This window comes from Chiloscyllium plagiosum, unplaced genomic scaffold (genome assembly GCF_037043375.1).
Source record: "Chiloscyllium plagiosum isolate Xiang-an unplaced genomic scaffold, Cpla_swu_hap1 HiC_scaffold_28, whole genome shotgun sequence".
NCBI classification, from domain to species: Eukaryota; Metazoa; Chordata; class Chondrichthyes; order Orectolobiformes; family Hemiscylliidae; genus Chiloscyllium; species Chiloscyllium plagiosum.
The window spans coordinates 53,886,413-53,911,941 of record NW_028270166.1 but is presented as its reverse complement, the minus strand read 5'-3'; the positions used below and the strand labels follow the sequence as shown (position 1 = coordinate 53,911,941).

The 25,529-nt window shown below is 45.4% G+C and overlaps 1 pseudogene; it reads left to right on the top strand.

The window, feature by feature from the left end:
- Positions 1-622: 622 nt before the first annotated feature.
- The window catches only part of LOC148142765 (uncharacterized), a 39,735-nt pseudogene continuing 14,828 nt past the window's right edge, over positions 623-25,529 (top strand).

Below are 25,529 nucleotides of genomic sequence, written 5' to 3'. Positions count from 1 at the left end.
GTTGGTATGGCTATAGGCAGAATAATTGGTAGAATAGTTAAGAATGAGGGAGGGGCATGGTGGGTGGGGGAATATGGTTTATTTGAAGTTTCAGGAGCTTTTTGACAAGGTTCCACAAGGGCTAAACAATAAATAAGGAGAGAATAGAGGCCTGTAAAAATCAACAGTGCCGTCTAGGTGTGGAACCAGAGGAGATGGTTAGGATATTAACAAATATTTCCCTTCAGAATTTACTGTGGAGAAATTCATGAACAGTTGGGAATATGGGAAATAAATAGTGATGCTTTGGAAAGATTCCACAACAGAGAAGAGATGATGCTGGAACTCTTCAAACGTATAGAGGTAGCTTAATCCTCAGGAGCTCATTAGTTGGATCCCAGGGTATTCTGGCAATCTAGGGGCACTGAACAGAGATTATGTGTGTCATCGACAGCCACAGTGAGGTGCCGTAAGACTGGAGGGTAGCTAATGCTGTTCCATCACTTCCTGCCATTGTAATACTGTCCTTCACTAACAATGCCACATCTCCCCCTCTTTCACCATCTTCCTTGTTCTTACTGAAACATCTAAACCCTGAAACCTGCAACAACATTCCTGCCCCTGCTCCATCTATGTCTCCGAAATGACCACAGTATTGAAGTCCCAGGTACCAACACATGCTGTAAGTTTACCCACCTTATTCCAGATGTTCCTGGGGTTGAAGTAGATGCACTTCAAACCACCTTCCTGCTTGCCGGTACATTCTTTCGACCTTGAACTCTTATTTATGACCTCACTGCTCTCAACCTCATGTACAGTGGTGCTACAATTCAAGTTCCCAGCTGAATTAGTTTAAACTCTCTCAAACAGCATGAGCAAATTTCCCTCCCAGGATATTGGTACCCCTTGGTTCAGGTGTAAACAATCCCATTTGTAGAAGCCCCACTTACCCCAGAATGAGCCTCAATTATCCAAGTATCTGAGCCCCACCCCCTGCACCATCCCTGTGTTCAACTCCTCTCTCTTCCTATTCCTCGCCTCGCCAGCACGTGGCATGGTTAACAAACCAGAGATAACAACTCTGTTTGTTCGAGCTCTAAGTTTCAACCACAACTCCCTGAATTTCTGCCTTAAATCCCAATCCCTTCTCCTACCTATGTCATTAATGCCTCTGTGGACCATGACTTGGAGCTGCTCCCACTACCCCCTCAAGGAATCCGAAAACATGATCCAAGACATAACAAATCCTGGCACCTGGGGGGCAACACACAAACTGTGATTCCACTCTGTTGATAAGACATGTCCTTCCCTGCACAAAATGCATGTTGCCTATCACTGATAAGCCCATTTTCTTCCAAATGGGACTAAATTCTATCCCTCAGTATCTTCTCCAGTAGTTTCCCTACCACGAATGTCAGGCTCATCGGTCTATAATGATCTGAATTACCCCTGCTACCCTTCTTAAACAAGGGGCAGCATTAGTAGTTCACCAGTCCTCCGGGACCTCACCAGTGTTTAAGGATGCCGCAACTGTTAAGGCTCCAGCTATTTCTGATCTCGCTTCCTGCAGTAACCTGGGATAGATTCCATCCAAACAAAAGTGAGGGCTTCAGATGCTGGAAACCAGAGTTTAGATCAGATGGGTGCTGGAAAAGCTGAGCAGGTCAGGCAGCATCCAAGGAGCAGGAAAATCGATGTTTCAGGCAAAAGGCCTTCATCAGGATTCACCTGATTCCAGCACCACTCTGATCTAGATTCCATCCAGACCTGGGGACTTGTCCACCTCAATGCCTTTTAGAATACCCAACACTTCCTCCCTCCTTATGTTGATTTGACCTAGAGTACTCAAAGATCTATCCCTAACCTCAATATCCGTCATGTCCCTCTCCTCGGAGAACACTGACACAAAGTACTCATTAAGAATGTTATCCATTTTCTCTGACACCACACATATCTTTCCTCCTTTGTCCTTGAGTGAGCTAGCCATTTCTCTCATCAGCCTCTAGTTCCTTATATATGAATAAAAGGCTTTGGGATTTTCCTTAACCCTTTTTGCTAAAAGGTATCTCATGACCCCTTTTAGCCCTGTTAATTCCTCATTTCAGATTGGTCCTACATTCCTGATATTCTTCCAAAACTTTGTCTGTCTTCAATCACCTAGACCTTATGTTTGCTTCCTATTTCCTCTTAGCTAGTCTCACAGTTTCACCTGTCATCCTTGGTTCCCTAATCTTGCCAATTTTATGCCTCAATTTCACAAGGGCATGTCGCTCTTGCAATCTAATCAACAACAACAATCTGCCATTCCAAGATGTCATAGTAGAGCCAACGCTCAATGGGGAACTTCAAACGTGTATCAGCAGCAAAATAACATGCACGGACCAAATACTGAACAATGGAAGCAATCATCTTAAAACCCACAAACGAAACTGCATTCGGCCATTATTTCAATGAGCCGCCACACACTACAGCACTGAGGAACTACGAAGAGCAGAAGGGAAATACCTATACATTGTATTCAAGAAGAATGTGTACCCAGTAAACACAGTCTGCCGATTCCTCAGCAACAAACCCAAATAAGCAAACACAGCATGCCCAGAAACCCTGGCCACTTTACCCTACAACAAAAAGATCTCTGAAATAAAATCCAGCCTACTCAGACTGCTTGGCATCACGGTAGCCCACAAACCTAACAACGCACTGAAACAGCGGCGAATTAACTTAAACATCCCGTGACAAACAACAAGCAAAACGAATGTCATTTACAAAATACCTTGCAAGGACTGAAGCAAAAACCTCATGAGACAAACAGGCAGAAAACTAACTACCACAATGCATGTACATCAACCTGCCACAAAATGATATGACCCACTATCACTAGTACATACAGACAAATAAGGACACCACTTTGACAATACATGCATCCCAGGACAGGTATAGCTGAGATACACACAAGAATTCCTTGAAGCAAGGCATTCCAATCAGAACTCTATCAATAAACACATTGATTTGGACTCCATCTCCCATCCTCTGAGAAAAAGAACTGGAAATGACATCACCCACCCAAAAAAACCTAAACACATAAATAGAAAGCAGAACGGACCATCAGTACTTCACCAGAGACTCACTGATAATGTTGCCTAGTGTGGTGACGAAACGTCTAACAACAAACCTTCCAGATCAGTGAGCAGACTTACATCCGAAATGTCTACCTGAGCTACAAATCTGTTCAAAAATTGATTTCCATTTACCCTTCCACTACTACTCTCTGTCACCTGTTGCCCAGCCAGTTCTCTATCCATCTCGCTCATCCACCCTGGACCCCATACGACTTCACTCTTTCCATCAGCCTAACATGGGGAATCTTATCAAACGCTTTATACTGTTTTTTAAAATAAATATTTGTGTCTTGAAATCTCTTATGTTCTTTCAATTGATATTATGGGAGGTATCGAGTTATTATAGTAAGGGAATAATTGGTTTTCTTTGTACAGCTTCTGGGAGGAACTTCAAAATTTGTCGCCCTTGGCAACAGTTTGAAGGAAACCAAATCGCGTACTGACACACAACATGCAAAAGGTGAAAAGAAAGCAGGTAAGTCATCCTTTATGTTCCTTATCAGAAATGAAACATTCTGAAATTGTAATACATAAACTTTAAACTATACAACTAAGTCTGATTCATCTTTCCACAAGCTGGCACTTTGTCCTCAATATGCCGTGAAACAGTTCTCCTTACAATTATAATGAAGGCATCAGCATTTACATGTTTGAAGCTATAATCATGTGCTGTTTGCACGTACACACGTGTTGCTTTCTGAATAGAATATTTCTATATGTAAGATGACTGAACTTGTGGGCTGGGTTCGTATGCATAAACATTTCCTATGTGGGAGGAAAAGGTGAGGACTGCAGATGCTGGATATCAGAGACATGAATGTGGGACTGAAAAAACACAGAAGAACATGCAGCATCCAAGGAGCAGAAGAATCGATATTTCGGGCAAAAGCCCTTCATCAGGAATCATTTCCCATGCCTGGTAAATACATCCAACATCTTGCTTCAAACATTGGCATTTTTCAATGTCCACAAAGTCAGGGATTGAGGTCTGCAATTGTTCATTCTTTTTAGGATAGGGAAGGAAGAACTGAACCTAAGTTATACAATAACTCAGATAGCCATCATCTGTGAAGCTGGCTCAATAGAGTATTCACGACAATGCCCTTTGTCTCTGCCCAAGTCATAAATCAGCCATCTATTCTTATCCCATTTTCTACCACTTAGCCCACAGCCTTCCAGGTATTTTTAATCAACATATTCTGACACATGATGACATTTGTCTGACACAAGTGAAACTCAAACCCAGATGTCCTCGCTCAGCACATGACCATTTTAAAGAATTTGCATTTCTTGGTGTTTTAATCTATCTATTCAGACAGACTTATGACTATCTTCTGAAGCAGGAAGAACCTGAACTGGATCCCATGCCCCAAAGATAGGAATGATATCTACACAATGCCACAAGAGCACCACCCCAAACCACATCCCCACCCAGGAGCTTTGGGTGCTATGGCATTTCAAGAGCCCATTAAAATAGTTCTTCAATGTCTCGAGGGTTCCAGTCTCTGCCAATCTTTTAAGCAGTGAGTTGTAGATATCCACCACCTCCTGGATGAAACGTTTTTACTCAATTCCCCTCTAAACATTCTGCTTCATGTATTACACGGTAGCCCCTGATTATGAACGAGGAAGGAAAGAAACGTTTCCACACCCTTTTCAATCTTTACACCTTAACCAGATTCCCCCTCAGCCTTCTGTACTCTATTGAAGACATCCCCAGCTTATTTAGTTCCTTTCCATAGCTGAATTCTTCCAGACCAAGCAATTCTTCCAGACCAAACAGGAATCTCATGTGCATCCTCTCGTGTGTAGTTACATACTTGCTATCGTGTGGTGACAAGAACTGTACACGGTATTCCATCTGTAGCTTAACTAGTGTTATTTTCAATTCCGTCATTACCTCCTTGCTCTTATATTCAATGCCTTCACCAATAAAGGCAACTATACAATAGCTGCTTTAACCACCTTAACCACTGGTCCTCCTGCGTTCACGAATATATCTGATCCTCTGTACTTCCCAAAATTTTAATTTAGCATGCATTGTCCTGACTTATTAATCCTCCCACTTCAGCTCTCACTTTTCAGGACAGAATTCTACTTGTCTTTGCATAGGCCTTGTCACCATCTGTGTTATCCTAGAGACGAAGACATTTTGTGACTGAGTACATCTTCAAATGTTGTGTTGCCTATGAACTTACTGTTCACACTTGGAACATTCGTGTCTTTATCATGAATGTGCACAGCAGTAAGGGACCAACACTGTACCTGTGATATATCGCTGGGTGAAAGACTCCAGTTGTAGAGGCCCCCTTCAAACATCATCCTTACTTTCTGCCATGAAGCCAATGTTGGATCCAATTTGTCAATGGCAGTGGATCTCTTAGGATTTTCACTTCTTAACCAACATTCCATATGAGACCACTAAATGAATCCTTGGGGTGAGACGATTCCTATGAAGGAACATTAAGAAGGACTATATTCTTGAGTTTAGAAGAATGAGACCTAATCTTACTGAGACAAAAATTTGGAGATCTGGAGAGATATGTTGTTGTCATCCTCAAGGGAAATTCTGCAATTCTTAGAAAACTTCCAATCTCCAATGACCAACTAATGCAAATGGGTCAAAACAATGACTGCAGATGCTGGAAACCAGATTCTGGATCAATGGTGCTGGAAGAGCACAGCAGTTCAGGCAGCATCGAGGAGCTTCAGCAAAATCGACGTTTCGGGCAAAAGCCCTTCATCAGGAATAAAGCAAATACTGAGTTTGGTTGACACTTCACAGATCAGGAATCAAACTCTGAACTTGCTTGACTTTTACAGGCCTATTTTTGTATTCCTCTGTATAACTGTGTCTAAGAATTGACTAAAAGTGTGTTTAAGTTGATTTTGTTGCGTGATAAAGCGGATAAATAAGGCATGAGTGGTATGTTTAGGAAATACATTCAATATGGATGAAACAAATTCACCTCACTTTTTATCGTGTTTAGGTCAGAGAATTGTGCCGTCCCTAACATATCTCAGAGTGCTGGATTCGGTTTTCCCTTTATTGTTTTGTAAGTCTGTTTTACAAGATTTTGGATTCCTTATTTGCTGATGAGCACCAATTATTTCACTTTCATTGCAAGTTGCTTGTAGATGAAATTTAAACCAATAATTTAAAAAATCAGTATGTTTAATGATGTGGATTAAAATAATTTGGTGCTTTGTGCTGTGAATCAAATAACTTGTAAATAAAGGAACACATAAATCATTTTGCAATTGATTGAATATTGACTTAGTTCAGAAAAAGACGGAAGCATATGTCAGGTATAGACAGGATGGATCGAGTGAATCCTCAGAAGAGTATAAAGACAGTAGGAGTGTACCTTAGAGAGAAATCAGGAGGGCAAAAAGGGGATATGAGATAGCTTTGGCAAATAGACTTAAAGAGAATCCAAAGGGATTTTATAAATACATGAAGGACAAAAGGGTAACTAGGGAGAGAATAGGGCCGTTCAAAGATCAGCAAGGCGGCCTTTGTGTGGAGCCGCAGGAGATAGGGCAGATATGAAACGTGTATTTTGCATCAGTATTTACTGTGGAAAAAGACAGGGAAGGTATAGAATGTAGGGAAATAGATGGCGATATCTTGAAAAATGTTCATATTACAGAGGAGGAAGTGCTGGATGCCTTGAAACACATAAAAATGGACAAATCCCCAGGACCTGATCAGGTGTACCCTGGAACTCTGTGGGAAGCTAGGGAAGTGATTGCTGGGCCTCTTGCTGAGAAATTTGGATCATCGATAGTCACAATTAGGTGCCAGAAGACTGGAGGTTGGCTAACGTGGGGCCACCGTGTAAGAAGGGTGGTAAGGACAAGACAGGGAACTATAGACCAGCGAGCCTGACATCGGTGGTGGGCAAGTTGTTGTAGAGAATCCTGATGGACGGGATGTACATGTATTTGGAAAGGTAAGGACTGATTAGGGACAGTCAACATGGCTTTGTGCATGGGAAATCATGTCTCACAAACTTGATTGAGTTTTTTGAAGAAGAAACAAAGAGAATTGATGAGGGCAGAGTGATAGATGTGATCTATATGGACTTCAGTAAGGCGTTCGACAAGGCTCCCCATGGGAGACTGTTGAGCAAGGTTCGATCCAATAGAATACAGGGAGAACTAGCTATTTGGATACAGAGCTGGCTCACAGGTAGAAGACAGAGGGTGGTGGTGGAAGGTTGTTTTTCAGACTGGAAGCCTGTGACCAGTGGAGTGCCACAAGGATCGGTGCTGGGTCCACTATTTGTCATCATTTATATAAATGATTTGGATGTGTGCATAAGAGATATAGTTAGTAAGCTTGCTGACAACACCAAAACTAGAGGTGTAGTGGACAGTGAAGAAGGTCACCTTAGGATCTTAATCAGATGGGCCCATGGGCTGAGAAGTGGCAGATGGAGTTTAATCGAGATAAATGTGTGGTGCTGCATTTTGGGAAAGCAAATCTTAGCATGACTTATACACTTAATGGTAAGGTCCTAGGGAGTGTTGCTGAACATAGAGATCTTGGAGTGCTGGTTCATAGCTCCTTGAAAGCTGATAGGATAGGATAGTGAAGAAGGCATTTGGTATGCTTTCCTTTATTAGTCAGAGTATTAGGTACAGAAGTTGGGAGGTCATTGCTTAGGCCACTGTTGGAATATTGAGTGTAATTCTGGTCTCCTTCCTGTTGGAAAGATGTTGTGAAACTTGAAAGGGTTCAGAAAAGATTTACAAGGATGTTACCAGGGTTGGAGGATTTGAGCTTTAGGGAGAGACTGAACAGGCTAGGGCTGTTTTCCCTGGAATGTAGGAGGCTGAGGGGTGACCTTATAGGGGTTTACAAAATTATGAGGGGCATGGATAGGGTAAATAGGCAAAGTCTTTTCCCTGGGGTGGGGGAGTCCAGAACTAGAGGGTTTAGGGTGAGAGAAAGATATAAAAGAGATCTAAGAGGCAACTTTTTCACTCAGAGGGTGATATGTGCATGGAAAAAATTGCAGGAGAAGCTTTTTTGCTCCGAGCAGGCAGTGTGCAGAACCTGCTGCCACCAGGGATTGTTGGGAAAATCAGCGTCAATGGACAGTATTTGAGGGAACTTTAGATGTCAAAAAGGGCACAGGGAGCATATTAAGAGTTTGAAGCAAGGTAGGAGAAGTGTAAATACCAGTATGGCCTGTTTTTGTTCTGCTGATTTCATGCAATTTCCTTTTCAGCGCTCACAACCAATTATAAGATGGACCAGATTATGAAGATGTTGTTAACTCCGTCTTGATATAACAAATTATTTTGCCCCATTAATGCTGTTGTGTGACCAGTACATCATATTGATGTATAGCCCGAGCAGCAGCCTCTTCATTCAAAAGCAGTCAGCCATTCCCATCATTTTCGGATCTTCAAGTGGAAAGAAAGGATGGTCTCTTGTATAAAGGCCACAGCTTTGTAAATTGTTCAAAGCTCTGTCCTCCATACAACTCCCTACCACCATCTAAACACATCGAAATATCCCCTGTGTACTGAGAGCAATGGGGCCATTGACCATTAGGGTGATGGAGTGATGTCAGAATGGGTCAGACTGAACTCTCCAATACACACTGTAACACCAACTCTTATGATAACCCTCAATTTATGTAATATTCAGTCTTTTATTCTTTCTGAAATAATCACAGGTTCACATTTCCCAACATTGTATTCCATCTGCCAATGTGTTGCCCATTGCTTATCCATTTCCAGAGTCTTTGTTGAGAGATGTGAAGGAGGAGTGGAGGACTGCTGGGAGAGTGAGTAAAATGAGTACTTACCTCAGGTTTCGGGGCCTCCATTTGTTGAGAGTTGCAGAGGAGGAGCAGAGGACGGCTAGGAAGGTGTGTTAAAAAAATTTGGTTTTTTAACTGAGTGGTGAGGAGAAAGGGCAAAGAGAAACGAGGGCTGCCGGGAAGTTTTTAAGTGGGTGATATCTGAAAAGTGACCACAGAGAGCTAGGTTGGAAGCTGAAAAGCAGGACGAGATCTCGGGTTTGTTACCAGTGCTATGAGATAGTGACAGGAGGAACAGTCAGTGAATGCAGCTTAACACGTGGCAGCGAGGCTGGTGCACAAGGGAGGGCTTCAGATACCTAGACCATTGGGAGATCTTCTGGGGAAGGTGGGACCTGTACATGAAGGACACGTTGCACCTGAAATGGAGAGGCACAAATTTCCTGGGTGAGAGATTTGGTCGTGTGGTTTGGGAGGGTTTAAACTAGTCTGGTAAGGGGTGGGAATCAGAGCTACATATCTGAGAGGGGGGCACTAGTAGATGGGGCACAGAATGTAGTGAATCTATCGGGAAGGTTTCTCACACAATGAAACAAAGGGATTGGTTAAAGTGTGTCTGCTTTAATGCAAGGAGTATCAGAAATAAGAATGACAAACTTAGAGCATGGATCAGTACTTGGAGCTACTGTACTGTGGCCATAACAGAGACGTGGGTTTCACAGGAAGAGGAATGGTTCCTTGATTTTCCAGGGTTTAAAACGTTTAAAAAGGGTGGGTGGAAAAACATGAGGGGGTGTAGCATTGCTAATCAGAGAGTTCATCACGGCTACAGAAATGAAGTTTGTTGAGGAGAGTCTGTCTACTGAGTCAGTATGGGTGGAAGTCAGGTGCAGCAAGGGAACAGTCACCTCATTGGGGGTTTTCTACAGACCCCCTAATAGCAGTAGAAAGATTGAAGAACTCATAAGCTGGCAGATTTTGAAAAATGCATATGTAGCAGGGTTGTTGTTGTGGGTGATTTCAGCTTTCCCAATATCGACTGGAATCTCCTAAGTGCAGGTGGTTTGGATGGGGCTGGTTTTGTCTGGTGAGTTCAGGAGAGTTTCCTTACTCAGTATGCAGACAGGCCGACAAGGGGAGACACCATTTTGCATTTGGTCCAAGTTTACCAGGATGTTGCCTGGATTTGAGGGCTTGCCTGATGAAGAAAGGTTGAATAAGCTCGGACTTTTCTCTCTGGAGAGAAGGAGGAAGAGAGGAGACCTGATCGAGGTGTACAAAATAATGAGAGGAATAGATAGAATAAATACCCAGAGACTTTTCCCCAGGACAGGATTGACTGGTACAAGGGGTCATAGTTTTAAGATATTAGGAGAATTGTATAGAGGGGACATCAGAGGAAGGTTCTTTCTGCAGAGATTTGTGAATGCATGGACCGCGTTGCCAGTGGTGGTGGTGAAAGCAAAGTCATTAGGGACATTTAAGCCGCTGCTGGACAAGCACATGAATAGCAGTGAGTTGTGGGGTGCGTAGGTTAAGTTATTTTGTTTTACATTAGGATTACACTCGGCACAACATCATGGGCCAAAGGGCCTATTCTGTGCTGTATGTTTCTACATTCTATGTTCTAAAAGTACAGAACAGGCCAGTCAGCCCATTGTGTCCATGCGGTTCTCTAAATGATCTTTCCGGCCATGTGCCATTTTCTTACATTGTTTATCATCAAATAATCATCTACTGCCTTTGATTGAACCTGCCGAAACCACTGTTTCATGCAATGTCTTCCAGATCTAATTACTCGCTGAGTGAAGTTTCTTTCTCACATCCAGTTCCTTCTCTTGCAATGTATTTGAAATCGACCCTCTTATTCTCAATGCTTCTACTGCTGGGAGGGATTTGGTTGAGCCCAGTTGTCTGGGTCAATGGTTTGCAGAGCAGTGTGATGTCAACAGTGGGTTTAATACCCATTGCCTGTTTCAGGTTCCCATGAAGGGCTTTCCTTCACAACCTCTGTCCTTGTCTGAGGTCTGCTGACTCTCAGATTAAATCATCACCAGTTGCTTCTCTCTTGAATGAGGAAGCAGTGGCTGTGGTCTGGTTAGACTATGGCAACACGACATACTAGTCAGCCCAGATCTTTGTACAGCGAGTCCCTTCGGACCCGGTCCATCTTTGACCTCCATATGAACTGGAAGATTGCCCAGGTGACTGCAGCGGCACAGATTCTGTGAATAGGCCAGACCTGTGCCACGTATAACAGAAATGACAGTGCCTCACACCTAATGACCAGGTTTTTTCCCGCGATGGAGAGCGACCGTAGCGTCCATCTGCCCAGTTTCTGCCTCACTTTGCTGATACGCTCCTCCCAAGACTTGGCGCATGCCCCAGCCCCCCCGAACCAAATACCCAGCACCTTCAGGTGGTCGGTCCTGACGGTGAAGGGGATCGAGGATTGTCAGCCCAGTTCCCAAAGGGCATGGCCTCACTCTTGCCTCGGTTTACCTTGCCCCCCGAGGCCCGTTCGAACTGGTCACATATGGACATGAGTCTGCGCACGGACAGCGGATCCGAGCAGAAAACGGCGACGTCATCCATGTACAGGGAGGCCTTAATCTGCAGGCCCCCGCTGCCAGGAATAGTCACCGCTCTCAGGCTCGCATCTTTCCTGATGGACTCGGCAAATGGCTCTATGCAGCACACAAACAAGGCAGGAGAGAGAGGGCAGCCCTGCCTGACTCCAGATCTGATTGGGAAGTTATCTGATTCCCACCCATTGATTGAGACTGCACTGACAATGTTGGTGTAGAGCAGTCTGATCCAATTGCAGATTCCCTCCCCAAAGCCCATTTTGGAGAGAACATCTCTCATATACGTATGTGATATCCTGTCAAAGGCTTTCTCCTGGTCCAGGCTGATCAGGCAGGCGTCCAACCCTCTGTCCTGCACGTAGGCGATCGTATCCCTGAGGAGTGCGAGACTCTCAGCGCTCTTCCTGCCCGGTACAGCACAGGTTTGGTCAGGGTGAATCACCGACCCTACAGCAGACCTGACCCGGTTGGCGGTTACCTTTGACAGAATTTTGTAATCCGCATTCAACAGTGAGATTGGTCTCCAATTTTTGAGTTCCTCCCTCTCCCCCTTCCGCTTATAGATGAGGGTGATGATGCCTTTCCTCATGGATTCACTCATGGTACCTGCCCGAAGCATACTGACATACACCTCCAGCAGGTCCTGGCCAATCAAGTCCCACAGAGCGGAATAGAGCTCGACCGGTAAGCCGTCACTTCCGGGAGTTTTATTCTTTTCGAAGGACTCGAGGGCATTAGTCCAGAGATAACGGCTGGTCCAGCCTCTCCCGTGTTCTGTCGTCTAAGACCTCCGTGATAGAGGACAGGAACAACTGGGAGGCCGTGCTGTCAGTCAGCTTCGCGTCATACAGACTGGCATAGAAGGATTTACTGATCCTCATGACGTCAGCCTGAGATGACGTTATCGAGCCATCTTCTTCCTTCAGGCTGCTGAGCACGGAGCTCTCTTTGTGCACCTTCTGGAAGAAGAAATGTGAGCACATCTCGTCCTGCTCCACCAAGCGGACCCTGGACCAGAAGATTATCTTGGAGGCCTCCGAAGCAAAGAGCGAGGCTTGCTGGCCCTTCACCTCCTTGAGGTCCTCCGTGACATCCACCCCCATCGACTGGAGCAGGAGCAGGTTCTGCATACTTTCCTGGAGCTGGGACAGTTTTCCCCGCCTCTCTCTCGCCTCCTGAACACCTTTGAGGATGAAGAACCTCTTGATGTTCCCTTTTACTGTTTCCCGCCAGTCCGCTGGGGACTCAAAGAGGGGCTTCACGGTTCTCCAACCTGAGTAGTCCCTCTTGACCTCCTCAATGTTTCCCGGGGTCAACAGCTTTGTGTTCAGCTTCCACGTTCCCTTACCAGCCCGCTGCTCGTCCTGTAGGTGACAGTCGGCCAGCAGGAGGCAGTGGTCAGAGAAGAACACCGGCTTGACGTCGGTGGATCTGACCGAGAGCGTTTGGGACACAAACAGGTAATCTATCCTGGAGCGGATAGACCCGTCTGCCCGTGACCAGGTGTATCTACGCTGCGCTCCGTCTGCAGGGGCGCTGAAGACGTCATGCAGCTTGGCATCTTTTACCGTGTCCATCAGGGCTCTGGACGTGGTGTCCAGTTTACTGTCCCCCCCTGCCGGATCGTCCATCTGCATCAATGATACAGTTGAAGTCTCCGGCCAGAATGACCGGCCTGGACGTAGCCAGCAACAGTGGAAGCTGCTGCAGGACGGCTAACCGTACACTCTCACCCACTGGGGAGTACACATTAATCAGTCTCAGGGGAGCATTCCTGTACATGACGTCAGCGACGAGGAGGCGCTCGCCCACCACCTCCTTAACCTCGGAGATGGTGAAGTTGCCTCCTCGCAACAGGATACCCAGGTCGGAGGCGCGGCTATCGTTGCCCCCCGACCAAACTGACGGCCCATGGACCCACAAGCTAGACCATCTCCTGTAGCTGCTGAGGCGCGGTATCCCACACTCCTGCAGAAACAGGACGTTGGCTTTAACGTTGGCTAGGAAGGCCATCGTAGAAATACATCGCGTAGCCGATTTGATGCTACGCACATTGATGCTGGCAATTTTTAACACCATTTTAACAGTTTACAAGGTTAACACTGTCCATTTACTGCTGGTCTTGCCCCTCTGGGGTAGCTGTGTACATTCCCGTGGTGACGGCAAACTGCTGGACCCTCCCAGGGCTGAGGTAGCTGTCCGGCTCCACGATGGAGCCATTTCCCCACTCTGGTGTCTTCGGGTCGGGCCCAGGGTCCGCATAGTTCAGTTCTCCATCTGACAACAGAGCTGTCACAGGACCGCTGCTCCCAGTTACCTGGAGCTGTGGGGAGGTGGGTACCTCTTGGTTCTCACTGGGTGGGGGGAGGCCTTTACATCCCCTCAGAGGGATCGTCTTTTCCTGCTTGGGCGGTGCTGCCCTCCTTTTTCCCCACGGCGCTCTGTCTCTTCCTCTGGTGACGACTCTCCTTGCGCCCGTCCTCACCGTCGGAAGAGCTGCCTGTATCCTCGTCGCGTAGGTGTCGCTTCCCCCCTCGCTGGGTGGCTTTGGGAGGTTTCCTCTTCCTGCTTTTCACGGTAATCCAATCCTCTGCCTCCTTTGATCCCTTCTCTTCCATTTCCTCCGTCTGTCCTGAAGGAGCTTGGATCGGCTGCTGCACCTCCCCGCTGTCTGCCGTCTGCTCCGCTACAGCCTGCCCTTCCTTCTGGGTGCCTCCAGACACCGTTCCCGTGCTGTTTTTTGGTACCTTGCTGGTCTTGGGCGGTCCACGGCTCGTGTTGCCACCTCCGGCCATCTGGGCGTAGGTGGCGGCCCCTCGTCTTGGGCAGGCCTTGTACATGTGGCCCGCCTCTCCGCACAGATTACAGTTCTTGGCCTCCTTACAGTCCTTGGTCGGGTGGTCTTCCTGCTTGCAGTTTCAGCAGACGGTCACCTTGCAATCCGCCGCCATGTGGCCTGACCTCCCGCATGTTCGGCACACTTTTGGCTGCCCTGCGTATGTCAGGTAACCTCTGCTTCCTCCGATGGCAAAGCTGGAGGGTGGGTGGAGGATGTTCCCACTGGCATCGACCCTCAGGGTTACCCTGACCTGTCGTTTGCTGGTCCAGATCCCGAAAGGATCGATCACATCGGTACTCTCTCCCTCGACCTGGACGTATCTCCTCAAGAAGGTCAGGACATCTGCTGCTGGGACGTGAGGGTTGTACATCTGGATTGTTACGACCCGACTCCTCTGCGCAGGAAGCACACACAATGGGACCACCGACAAGATGGAGAACAGAGGTTCCCCTTCCTTCTCCTTGAAGAACTTCAGGAGCTGCTCGCAATTCTTCACGCTCCTGAAGGTCACATTGAAATAGCCTGCCGCAGGGAAATCCTGCAGACAGTACACGTCCGCTTTTTTATTTATTTCAAAAATATACTTTATTCATAAAATAATTTGATGGTCTGTACAGTTGGTCATGCCATACTTATGTAAACATGTACATACAGAGATCAGAATTCATCATTTTTATACAGGCCTGTACATTTTCCAATCATATGCCCATATAATTAGCTGAGGTGTCAGCAGAGCCCAAATGACTGCATGGGCCCCCTGTTCTTCGTTAGGCAGGCAGACTTTAAACAGTGGTCTTTCCCCACCGCGCCTTGGCGGCAGCTGCCCCAAGCTTCAGCGCGTCCCTCAACATGTAGTCCTGGACCTTGGAATGTGCCAGTCTGCAGCACTCAGTCAGGGTCAACTCCTTCAGCAGGTTTCGGACCACCCAGAGAGCGTCCTTCACCGAGTTGATGATCCTCAAGGAACAGTTGATGTTCGTCTTGGTGTGCGTCCCAGGGAACAGGCCGTAGAGCACGGAGTCCCGCGGGGCGTGCATAAAGGATCTCACAGGCAGAGCCCTTCTCACCACCAGCCAAGCCATGTCTTGGTGCTTGTTGGAAAGTTCTGGCGATGAGACAGTCTGCTCAGGGAACCGCTCGATAGGATCCGCCCTCTCCTTTTCCCGAAGGGTCTCAAGGACACTACGTGCTGACCACTTCCTGATGGACTTGTGGTCAAAGGTGTTTTTCTTCATAAACCTCTCCACGAAGGACAGGTGATACGGAACAGTCCAACTACTCGGAGCGTTCCGCGGCAGCGAGGCCAGGCCCATCCTTCACAACACCGGGGACAGGTAGAAACTCAGTACGTAGTGACACTTGGTGTTTGCGTACCGGGGATCCACGCACAGCTAGATGCAGCCACACACAAAGGTGGCCATCAGGGTGAGGGTGGCATTGGGTGTATTTTTCCCCCGTTGCCCAGATCTTTGTACAGCGAGTCCCTTCGGACCCGGTCCATCTTTGACCTCCATATAAACTGGAAGATGGCCCGGGTGACTGCAGCGGCACAGGTTCTGGGAATAGGCCAGATCTGTGCCACGTATAACAGCAATGACAGTGCCTCACACCTGATGACCAGGTTTTTTCCCACGATGGAGAGCGACCGTAGCGTCCATCTGCCCAGTTTCTGCCTCACTTTACTGATACGCTCCTCCCAAGACTTGGCGCATGCCCCAGCCCCCCCGAACCAAATACCCAGCACCTTCAGGTGGTACACGAACGCTGCTTCGAACCCGCAGCACTCCAGAAAAATCTTCTTCACAAACACCATCCGATCGACAGATGTGTGATCCTTCAACTTCTTCACAGTCACCCTGATTGTGTTGCGAATGCCCTGGCCAGGGCTGCGAGCGGCTGCTGAGGCCATAGCTCTGAGGTTGGCTGGTACCTGAATTGGCGTTAGGCCGAAGCCAGCATAAAGATCCACCAAGAGCAGGTCAGCACAACCAAACAATCCTCCAACGTCCAATCATGATCCAGCGAAGGTCTCCAGCAGCTCCGACGACTCGCAGCACAATCCCCGCGGTTTCTCCCCCGCCAGCACACGTCCGCTGCGCTAACCGACAGCACTCGAGCAGAATCTCTTCCTCTGGTCCTCAGAAACTACACATATTCCGAGCCAAAAGGCCGAGAAGCGACCGAACTCCAGTTACACACCAAGAAGAATGAAGCCGCTGTTTCCAGTCCCTGCTCCAATTTTCATTCCTGAGCTATCTCCTCGATCCCTCTCTCCTGTAACTCATTGTGATTCAGCCAGTTTGTTCACAACTTGGTGCTGCATTTGATTCTGAGAGGAGCTGCTGATCTCAGACTAAAGAAAAAAAAACAATTTTATATACTCAAAAACATCAGACCAGCTGATTGGTTTTATGTCATTCATAACGGTAAAATACAAATTCAGTTGGATTTTGGTATCTTGGACATAATTTAAACTGATTGGTCAAATTTGAATCTGTTGTGTACAATGGCAATGCAGCTCCAGCTATTTGTTACACAACCAAATGTTACATTTTTTAATGTTTCAGCACACTCTGTGACAGCCAGAAGTTTCAGCTCCCTTAAAGGTACAGTACAGTTTCAGAACCAAGAAGTCATGCTTCAGCAAGACAAGACACTGGTAAGACCTGGAGTATTGCATACAAGGATGTGGAAGCTTTGGAAAGTATTCAGAATGGATTTACTAGGCTGTTGCCTGGTATGGAAGGAATGTCTTACGAGGAAACGCTGAGGGAACTGAGGCTGTTTTTATTGGAGAGAAGAAGATTCGGAGGTGACTGAATTGAGATTTATTAGATAATCGGGGGTTAGATAGGTTGGAACAGTGAGAGCCTTTTTCCTTGGATGGTGAAGGCTAACAAGAGGGGATATAGCTTTAAATTGAGGGGTTGAAAAATTTAGGACAGATATCAGGGTAGTTTCTTTACTCAGAGAGTAGTAGGGGTGTGGAACGGCCTGCCTGCAACAGGAGTAGACTCAAAGGCATTTAAATGGGCATTAGACAGGCACTGATAATAATGGAATGGTGTAGGTGAGATGGGCATCAGATTATTTTCAAGGATCCGCACAGCATCGAGGGCCGAAGGGCCTGTACTACACTCTAACATTCTATGTTCCATGTTCTTTGAGTCACAAGATCATGGAGACAGTCAACAAGTTCAGTGAGTGTATGGAAAGAAGAAGTTTATTCTTCTTTGAGAAATAAAACTCTTATAGCTGGAAGAATGCATTATAATGAATGAAAAGCTGTATCCATGGTATCGGTGTTGTTAAAGTTATAGTGGGAAACAGCTGGAATAACGTTGGCATTAAACAATTATTACAGTGACCATATTCTGTTTTATTCATTCACAGGATGAGGGCGTCACTGGCGAGGCAGCATTTTGTGTCCATCCCTAATTGCCCAAAGTGCAGTTAAGAGGCAACAATATTGCTGTGGGTCACATGGAGGTCAGACCATGTAAGGATGGCAGTTTCCTTCCCTAATGGACATTAATGAAGCAGACCCAAATCCTTGGGAAATAAATCAATAATGGGCATTCCCATGATCTCATGGTGTTTACCAGACATTGTAGTGTCCAGGCCATGGGATCTTTCTATGCATCCTATGCATTCGCATTCCGACATGACAAGTTATGCTCCCTCAGGTACGTTTCAGGCTTGCTTATATCTAATTTACTGTTCCTTCATGATCATTTTTTAGAATTCTTGGAATCCCCTTACAAACAGCTCTGTGCATTCAACTGTGCCACTTGGATAGAAGAGGTTCAAGGCGGCAGCTCTCTGTTACCTTGTCCAGAGCTGTGGAGAATAACAAATAAACTCACCACTTGCTGGTGCCTTCCAAAACCCATAAACAAATATGTTAAAATACCAAGATATTTTATGTTTTCGTGGTTTGTTCTGAAGTCTCAGAAACGGAAGACCTTGCTGTATGAGTGTGACCCCAGTGACATCAGGAGCACGACATGACACTGAGGTAACAATCTCATTTGTTTTCAAACAGTCAGAGGATTGATCGTGTGATGCCAACGCCACTGAGTTCATCATTTTCATGACAAGTTATAAAAAAAAACACATCATCGACATCGGGACGTTTAATATGGACTCTGAGTAATTTCTCATTTACTGTCCATCACCAAATACATGACAGTGCTCTGACACGGTAGCTTTGCTGTTCCCATTCACAGCAGACAATTTGTCATAGTTCAGAAAGAAGAGAAACTCAGTAGGTCTGGCAACATCTGAATAGTCAAAAACTGAGTTAACGTCTTGACTCCAATATAACTTTTTCACAATAGCTTCATATTAAAGTCGATATGTTAACTCTATTTCTCTATTCAGATGTAACCTCATCTGCTGCATGTCTCTCCCACTTCCTGTTTGAATTTCAGGTTTCCATTGTACCCAATTTCTTGGTTTCTTTGATGAACCAAGAGGTTGAACTTGGGTATATTTGCCCAATATGGTCCTGAAGAAGGGCTTATGCCCGAAACGTCGATTCTCCTGTTCCCTGGATGCTGCCTGACCTGCTGCGCTTTTCCAGCAACACATTTCCAGCCAATATGGTCCGTGACTTGAGCTGATGTGCCAGTGACACTTGTGTTACATCGGAGGCTGTATCTTCTTTAAGTTCCAAGGAAAAAATGTTTTGCTAAAATCCATCTAAATATGGGAATCTCAGGAATTCGATTTTACTTGAAAAGGCATTTTGCAGGCAACTGCACTTCATGAAACAACAGGAATAGATTATTGATGATGCCACAATCTATGGCCTTCACTGAACAGGTTTGTCTCCTCAGACTCCAAATGCTTTTAGTACATATCAGAGACTAATTACAGCAAAACCGATTGGTCATTCAGCCAATTACCTCTCACTGGCACAGAGTGAGTTATGTATCTGCTGCTTTTATCCTGGAATCTCCCTATGCCCCTACACATTTTGTTGCCTGTGTCTGTTTGAATTCTGAATATCCTGTTCAGGCATGAACAATCTTAGCAGCCTGTTAGCCTGCGATGAAAGAGTGTGTCTGTAAAATATATTGCCTGAATCACATTTATAACTTTCCTGTTCTATTCAGATTATCGATTGACATTCCATCTCCCAAATGTAATCTGCCTCCTTGCTCTGCATTATATGTCATTCCATCTGTCAGAAAGAGTGATGTTTGAATACCGGTGACTGGAGGATATCATTGTACTCCCCTCCAACCTCCACAGCCAAAGGCCCCATTCCTCTGTATCTCCGAGGCAATGTCAAAGTCATTCTGTCCCTGATCCCTTAATAAGTAATGTTTTAATAAACAAGATGATTGTACATGTCACATTTAGCTTTGGTCTAAAGTCAAAGAATGTAAATATTGCTGATTTAAAGCAAATAAACTGCAATAAGATATTTGTTATTTTTTTAAAAAAGCTGAAGCACATTTTGTGCTGAAATTACAAAGTTGCCTGATTAAATCAGTGAAACAAACATTCAGGCAAATCCATGGTCGGGGTAATTATGCCCAGTGACAATCTGTTGGTTGGCGGTTGATCGCATGATCAGCACAGTAACAACCTCTTGACTGCTTTTTTTGAGGGGGGGCTGTTGGGTGTAGCAGTGTATATGATCAACATGACAAAATCATGGGCAAAAAGGAAACATCCGTTATTCTCCCTCCCCACTGACTTCACAAGAACAGTTGGTATTGGGAGATAAGACCAATAGCCAGCGATGCCAACATCCAGTCCAGTCCAGTTATTGTTGTGAACTGGAAGTGCTGTATTGAAAAGGGGTTAACTGGAATTGTTTATTCAGTGACTGTGATTAATGTCAATCTCCATGGAATCTAATTGTGTAACTGGAGGCTTTCCCTCTCCTATTAGTAAGGGCGTCTTTCAATGCATCATCCCCTTGTTTCTGCAACTGCTTCACATCCACCACTAACGGCAGCTGCAGAGACAGGGAAAGGCGAGACCAGAATCTGAGAACAATGGACTGGAATGTTCCAACATTGGACAGGAGTTTATCTTTGGGTTTTAACTTTCTTTCCTGGTCTTTATTATCTTTTCGGATAGAAGGTGTACTGCTGATTATTCAGGCGGGTTACTATCCCATCCTCGCTATTGTTGGTGTTCCTGGTAAGTCTCTTTATGTCTATCTCCATTCATTCATTCCCTAAACCATGTTGAACTCCATTGCTATTTCTGTTGTCTGTATTTGACAAGGACAGGAACTATTAACTTTAGTTTCAATTAAACACTCCATTCATTATCCACAAATTTCAGACCCCTGCCTCACAAGCATCTGATACCGAGACTGCTCACAATGTCGAGGCCCCTTTTTGCCCTGAACCAATTTGTGTCTTGGTATTGTGTCCATCATCAAACCTGTCCATTGCCAGCTCCATAATATCACCAGACTCCACCCATATTTCAGTACTGTTGCTGAATAAACAATTCTCTAAGCCTTGGTAAAATTCAGATTTTACTGTTGCAACTCTCTTCTCGTCATGCCTTTAGTTGCAAATATTTTGATCACAAACTTGTTTTTGTCACTAAAATAATTCCATGATAGGGACACTGTGCCAGAGTATTAATGTCACTGGGAGGGTAAGTCAGAGCCTCAAGCTAATTTTCTGAAGGCACTCATTCATATCTAACAACAACTGATAACAGACCTTAAATTCAAATGACAAGAATTGGAAAAAAATTGAATTTCACTAATAACAACCATAAGTCCCTCAGGGTTTTTTCCAAACACCGAGCTGTTTCACTGATGTCGTTTGGGAAAGAAATCTAACATTCTTATCTGGTTTGGGTTATGTGTGACTTCAGACCCAAAACATTGTGCTTGGCTCTATTCTGCCTTGTGGAATGGCCTCACAGTCAAGGTCAATCAGTGATGGTCATCAAATTCTGTCCCGACCTGTGATCCCGACATTCCCATGAAATCAAAGAAATTAAGAGTTAAATCAAACAAAGGACGACGCTGGCATTTTGAAACCAGAAAAAAAGTGTTGGGGAAAATGAACATGTCTGCCTGCCCCTGTCGAGAGAAAAACAGAGTTCACATTTCGAGTCCACTGACCATACATGAGAACTGAAAGCAGCTGGGAAATATTATGCTTTTTTTAGTGACAGAATTGTTTGTTTTCAAGGGGGGAAGGAGTGAGTTGACCAGTAGGAGAAGGGTGGGGGTGGGGAGAGGGAGAGAAAAAGAAGCAATCAAAGAGATTGTTGATCGGCTGGGATGGAAATAAAATGTGGCATCATCTTATTTATTTTCTGCCTTTTCCCATACTCTTGAAAATCATTCCAAGTGGCTGTTTAAACTGAGTTATGTCCCCTCTGCCTCTCTTCCCAGATTGTGCTCATCTCCTTATATTCACTAATGGGACATGGGTATCAGTGACTGGGCCAGTATTTATTTCCCCTGCCAATTGCCCTTGAGAAGATGCTGCTGAGCTGCCTTCTTGACCAACTGTAGGTGCCTCGGCCCATTCAGTTTCATTTCTCTGAGACTTTGTAGTGATTGATCCAGCTGAGTGGCTGACTTGGCCATTTCAAAGGGCAGCTGAGAGGCAACCCTGTTGCTGAGTGTCTTGAGTCACATGTAGGTCAGACCAGGTGAAGGTAGTAAATTTCCTTTCCTGAAGGACATTAGATTAGATTAGATTAGATTACAGTGTGGAAACAGGCCCTTCGGCCCAACAAGTCCACACCGACCCGCCGAAGGGAAACCCACCCATACCCCTACATTTACCCCTTACCTAACACTACGGGCAATTTAGTATGGCCAATTCACCTGACCTGCCCATCTTTGGACTGTGGGAGGAAACCGGAGCACCCGGAGGAAACCCACGCAGACACGGGGAGAATGTGCAAACTCCACACAGTCAGTCGCCTGAGGCGGGAATTGAACCCGGGTCTCTGGCGCTGTGAGGCAGCAGTGCTAAACGCTGTGCCACCGTACCGCCCACGACATTAGGGAGCCAGGTGGGTTTTCCTGACAACAAACGATGGTTTCATAGTTTCGTTTGAGTCATAAGTCAAGATGTTTGATTGAATTCAAACTCCACCATCTGCCGTGGTGGGATCAAATCCGGGGTCTCGGTTATTGCTTGGGTCCCTGGACCATCTGGAGACCTCACCTTCCCTGGATTAATAGACCACAGGCTGAACCATCGCCTCCCCGTCTTATCTAATCAACTCCCCATGCTGTCACCGTGACTGAGATATAGAAAATGGTGCAATTCTACTGCTATGGAGACTGGAATTGCAAATATTTCAGGACACTGGGACTGTGCAGAGATGTAACAGTTCATCAGCAACTGACAAGAATCTGAGAATGAAGGCATTTTCAACACAGAGTGGGTGTACCATGCATACAATGATTTTACCTGCTCCTGTCACTGGAACATCAGTGAAGGTTCTGTAAATGGCTTACTCAGGTTTGTGTATCAGCTGCTGCATTCATTCAGGGAGAGCTGAGGGTCTGGTGACCCCACTCTGAACAAGGTGTGGGCAGGGCATTCACAGTGTATCGGGGTCTTCAACACGGCTAACAAATGGAGCAGAGACTGCAAAGAAGGGAAGCTCTGTAAACAGTGGGGAGCAGGGCACCACAATCTCCTCTCTGGCATTTCCAGGAATATTTTCCAATGTTGTACCTATTCCAGGTGCAATGTGTGAAGCCAGTTTGATTAGACAATGAGGAGGTCACAGAGCTGTGTCGCCTGCTTCAGCAGAACCTGTGGTCTCACACCAGGGAGAGGACTGTGCTGATACTGACCATGAAGTGAACTGGTTTGATTCTGGAACTTTCCGTGCAAGAATGGGTGTCATATCCATCATGTGCCATCGTGCCATCCTTGGAGGTATTCAAGAGGTGACATAGACTTTCTCTGTCCCCAGAGGTTGATTCAGTTTCCACAGATGAAGGAACAGAAAATCTTGCAGAAATATTAGGGAACAGGGTGACTGGTGAAGATGAGAAAGTGCAAGGAATTTGATTTATTAAAGAGCAATTACTTGAAAAACTGATTGCATTGAAGTGTGGTAATTGCTGCACCAAATAAGTGATGAATTTCATGGACTGCGGAGATGGGGCTGCAGATGAAGTATGCTGGATAGCTCTTTTGGGAGCCAGTATAGAGATGATGGGTCAGTGGCCTCTTTTGGTCCTTTAATTCCTTGATTCTATGAGGCATTTCCATGACTATTGAGGGAAGTGAAAGTTCTCCAAAGATCTTTCGATTCTGGGAAAGATCCTGGACAGTTGTGAGTAGGTGCTATGGCTGCAAATATTTAAAACATGATGCAGAGGGAATAATTTGATGTCAGTTGGTAGAAGATATGAGCACATTTTGTGAGGAATGTGATAACTGGATAATTGGAGAGTAATGATGTGATTTAGCAGAGCCAGCCGACATTCAGAAATTACCTTTAATAAATCTGCTGAGGTTTGTGGAAGATGTTGTTTGTGACGTCTACAAATGAGAACAGTGGAACTGGAATATTTCAGTTTTCAGATGAATATTGAAACGCTTGCACGTTGGTGAGTGAAGAAGGTTAGAACCCAGGGGTAAGGGGGGATATACTACATGGATTGACGTAACAGAGTCGAAAGACTGCATGATCACTTTAAGAAAGATGATGCTGGAACCATGGTTTCGATGTCTGGCTGAAGGAGCAGCGGGTGTGTAGCTGGCAGTACTGCCAGTGCCACCTGGTCACCGAATGGCAGCGTATCATGGCAATGCAGAAAGGGCTCCACAAACAGCAGCAGCGAGAGGAGGAAATGGGGATAACCGGCCCTTCTCTGGGGGCAGATGCCAGAAACACCAGCCTCCTGCCACGGGGCAAGCAACAGGCCAGCTCCCCAGCCCAATGTTGGAGGGAGACACCTCTGTCTCGGATAGGCATGGCCCCTCAATGGGGCAGCAGGATAAACAGGGCAGTGGCAACAGGAACAACAGTCTGTCTGCCCATGTGGTCCACACCTCTGACTCCTTTGATCATCCTCCTCGATACCAGGAGGTTTGAACTCAGTTTATCAAAGATAACTCCCCACTCCTGACACCAACCTGTTTTAATGCAGAGGTCTAGCTCCTCTGCTAATTAAAACCAACACCCCTGGAAAGGCTCCCTCACTTTGTAATCTGGGCAAAAAAATGGAATGGGAGTGAAAGAAAACTTCTGATTTCCACTGTTTAAAGAAAAATAACAATTTCCTTTTCCTAATTCTAACAGTGAACAGTAAACAAAACTATTAACAAATCTGAGCCCACTTTTTCTTAGCTAATCACTGCTTGACTCCAATTCTTAAAATTCTCCTCCAATAACACAATTATTACCCATTAAAGTAACTTAATCTCTCAAAGTCCATACAGACTCTTCCATTTCTGCAGTCATCTCCCTGGGCCATCTTCTTACACTTTTTCCTGTTTTCACAGGAAAAGGTATGTTTGATAGGTAGTGCCTTTAAAGAGATTTCTTTGAGAGGGTGAAGAGCCCCTTCAGATGACATGTGTTCTGACTAATTTTCAAAATGCACTTGCTTTTAAATGTCCAAGAGTCATTTGGTCAGATGTTGTCAATACAATTAAATTCAAATTCAATTGTTTTTTGGTATCCTGGGCATAATTTAAATTCATTGGTTAAATTCAAATCTGATTGCCTTGACATCAAAACACAACCCCAAGCTAACGGTTACATTTTCTCAATTTTCAGCAATCTCTGCACTCACCGACACATGGGCTGTCATAATCTCTCCACTTAGAAACACACCCTCTCTTTTAAAGTAACCTTACACTCCTTCGACTTTGGAACTATTGAGAATTGGTTCATGGAGAGAATACAGAGAGTCGGGTTCTGCTCTGGACTGAAGGTCATCACTCATGGGGTATCACCTGTATCAGTGCTTGGAGCATCGGGATTGACAAGGCAAAGGAATGATTTGGGTGTGGGCAACAAATACCATCCTTCTGATTTTATATTGATTAGAAGGTGTGAGGTTGGGAAGTGCTGTTGGTGAAAGGATCTGAATGCCCTTGGTCATGAGTCACTGATAGAATTCATACAGGGCAGCAAGTAATCAGGACTGTTTATAGTATGTTGTCCTTTGTCGCAAAATGATTCAAGTACAGGAATAAAGACAGCTTCCTGCTGTTATTGAGTGTTGGTGAGACAATATCTGGGG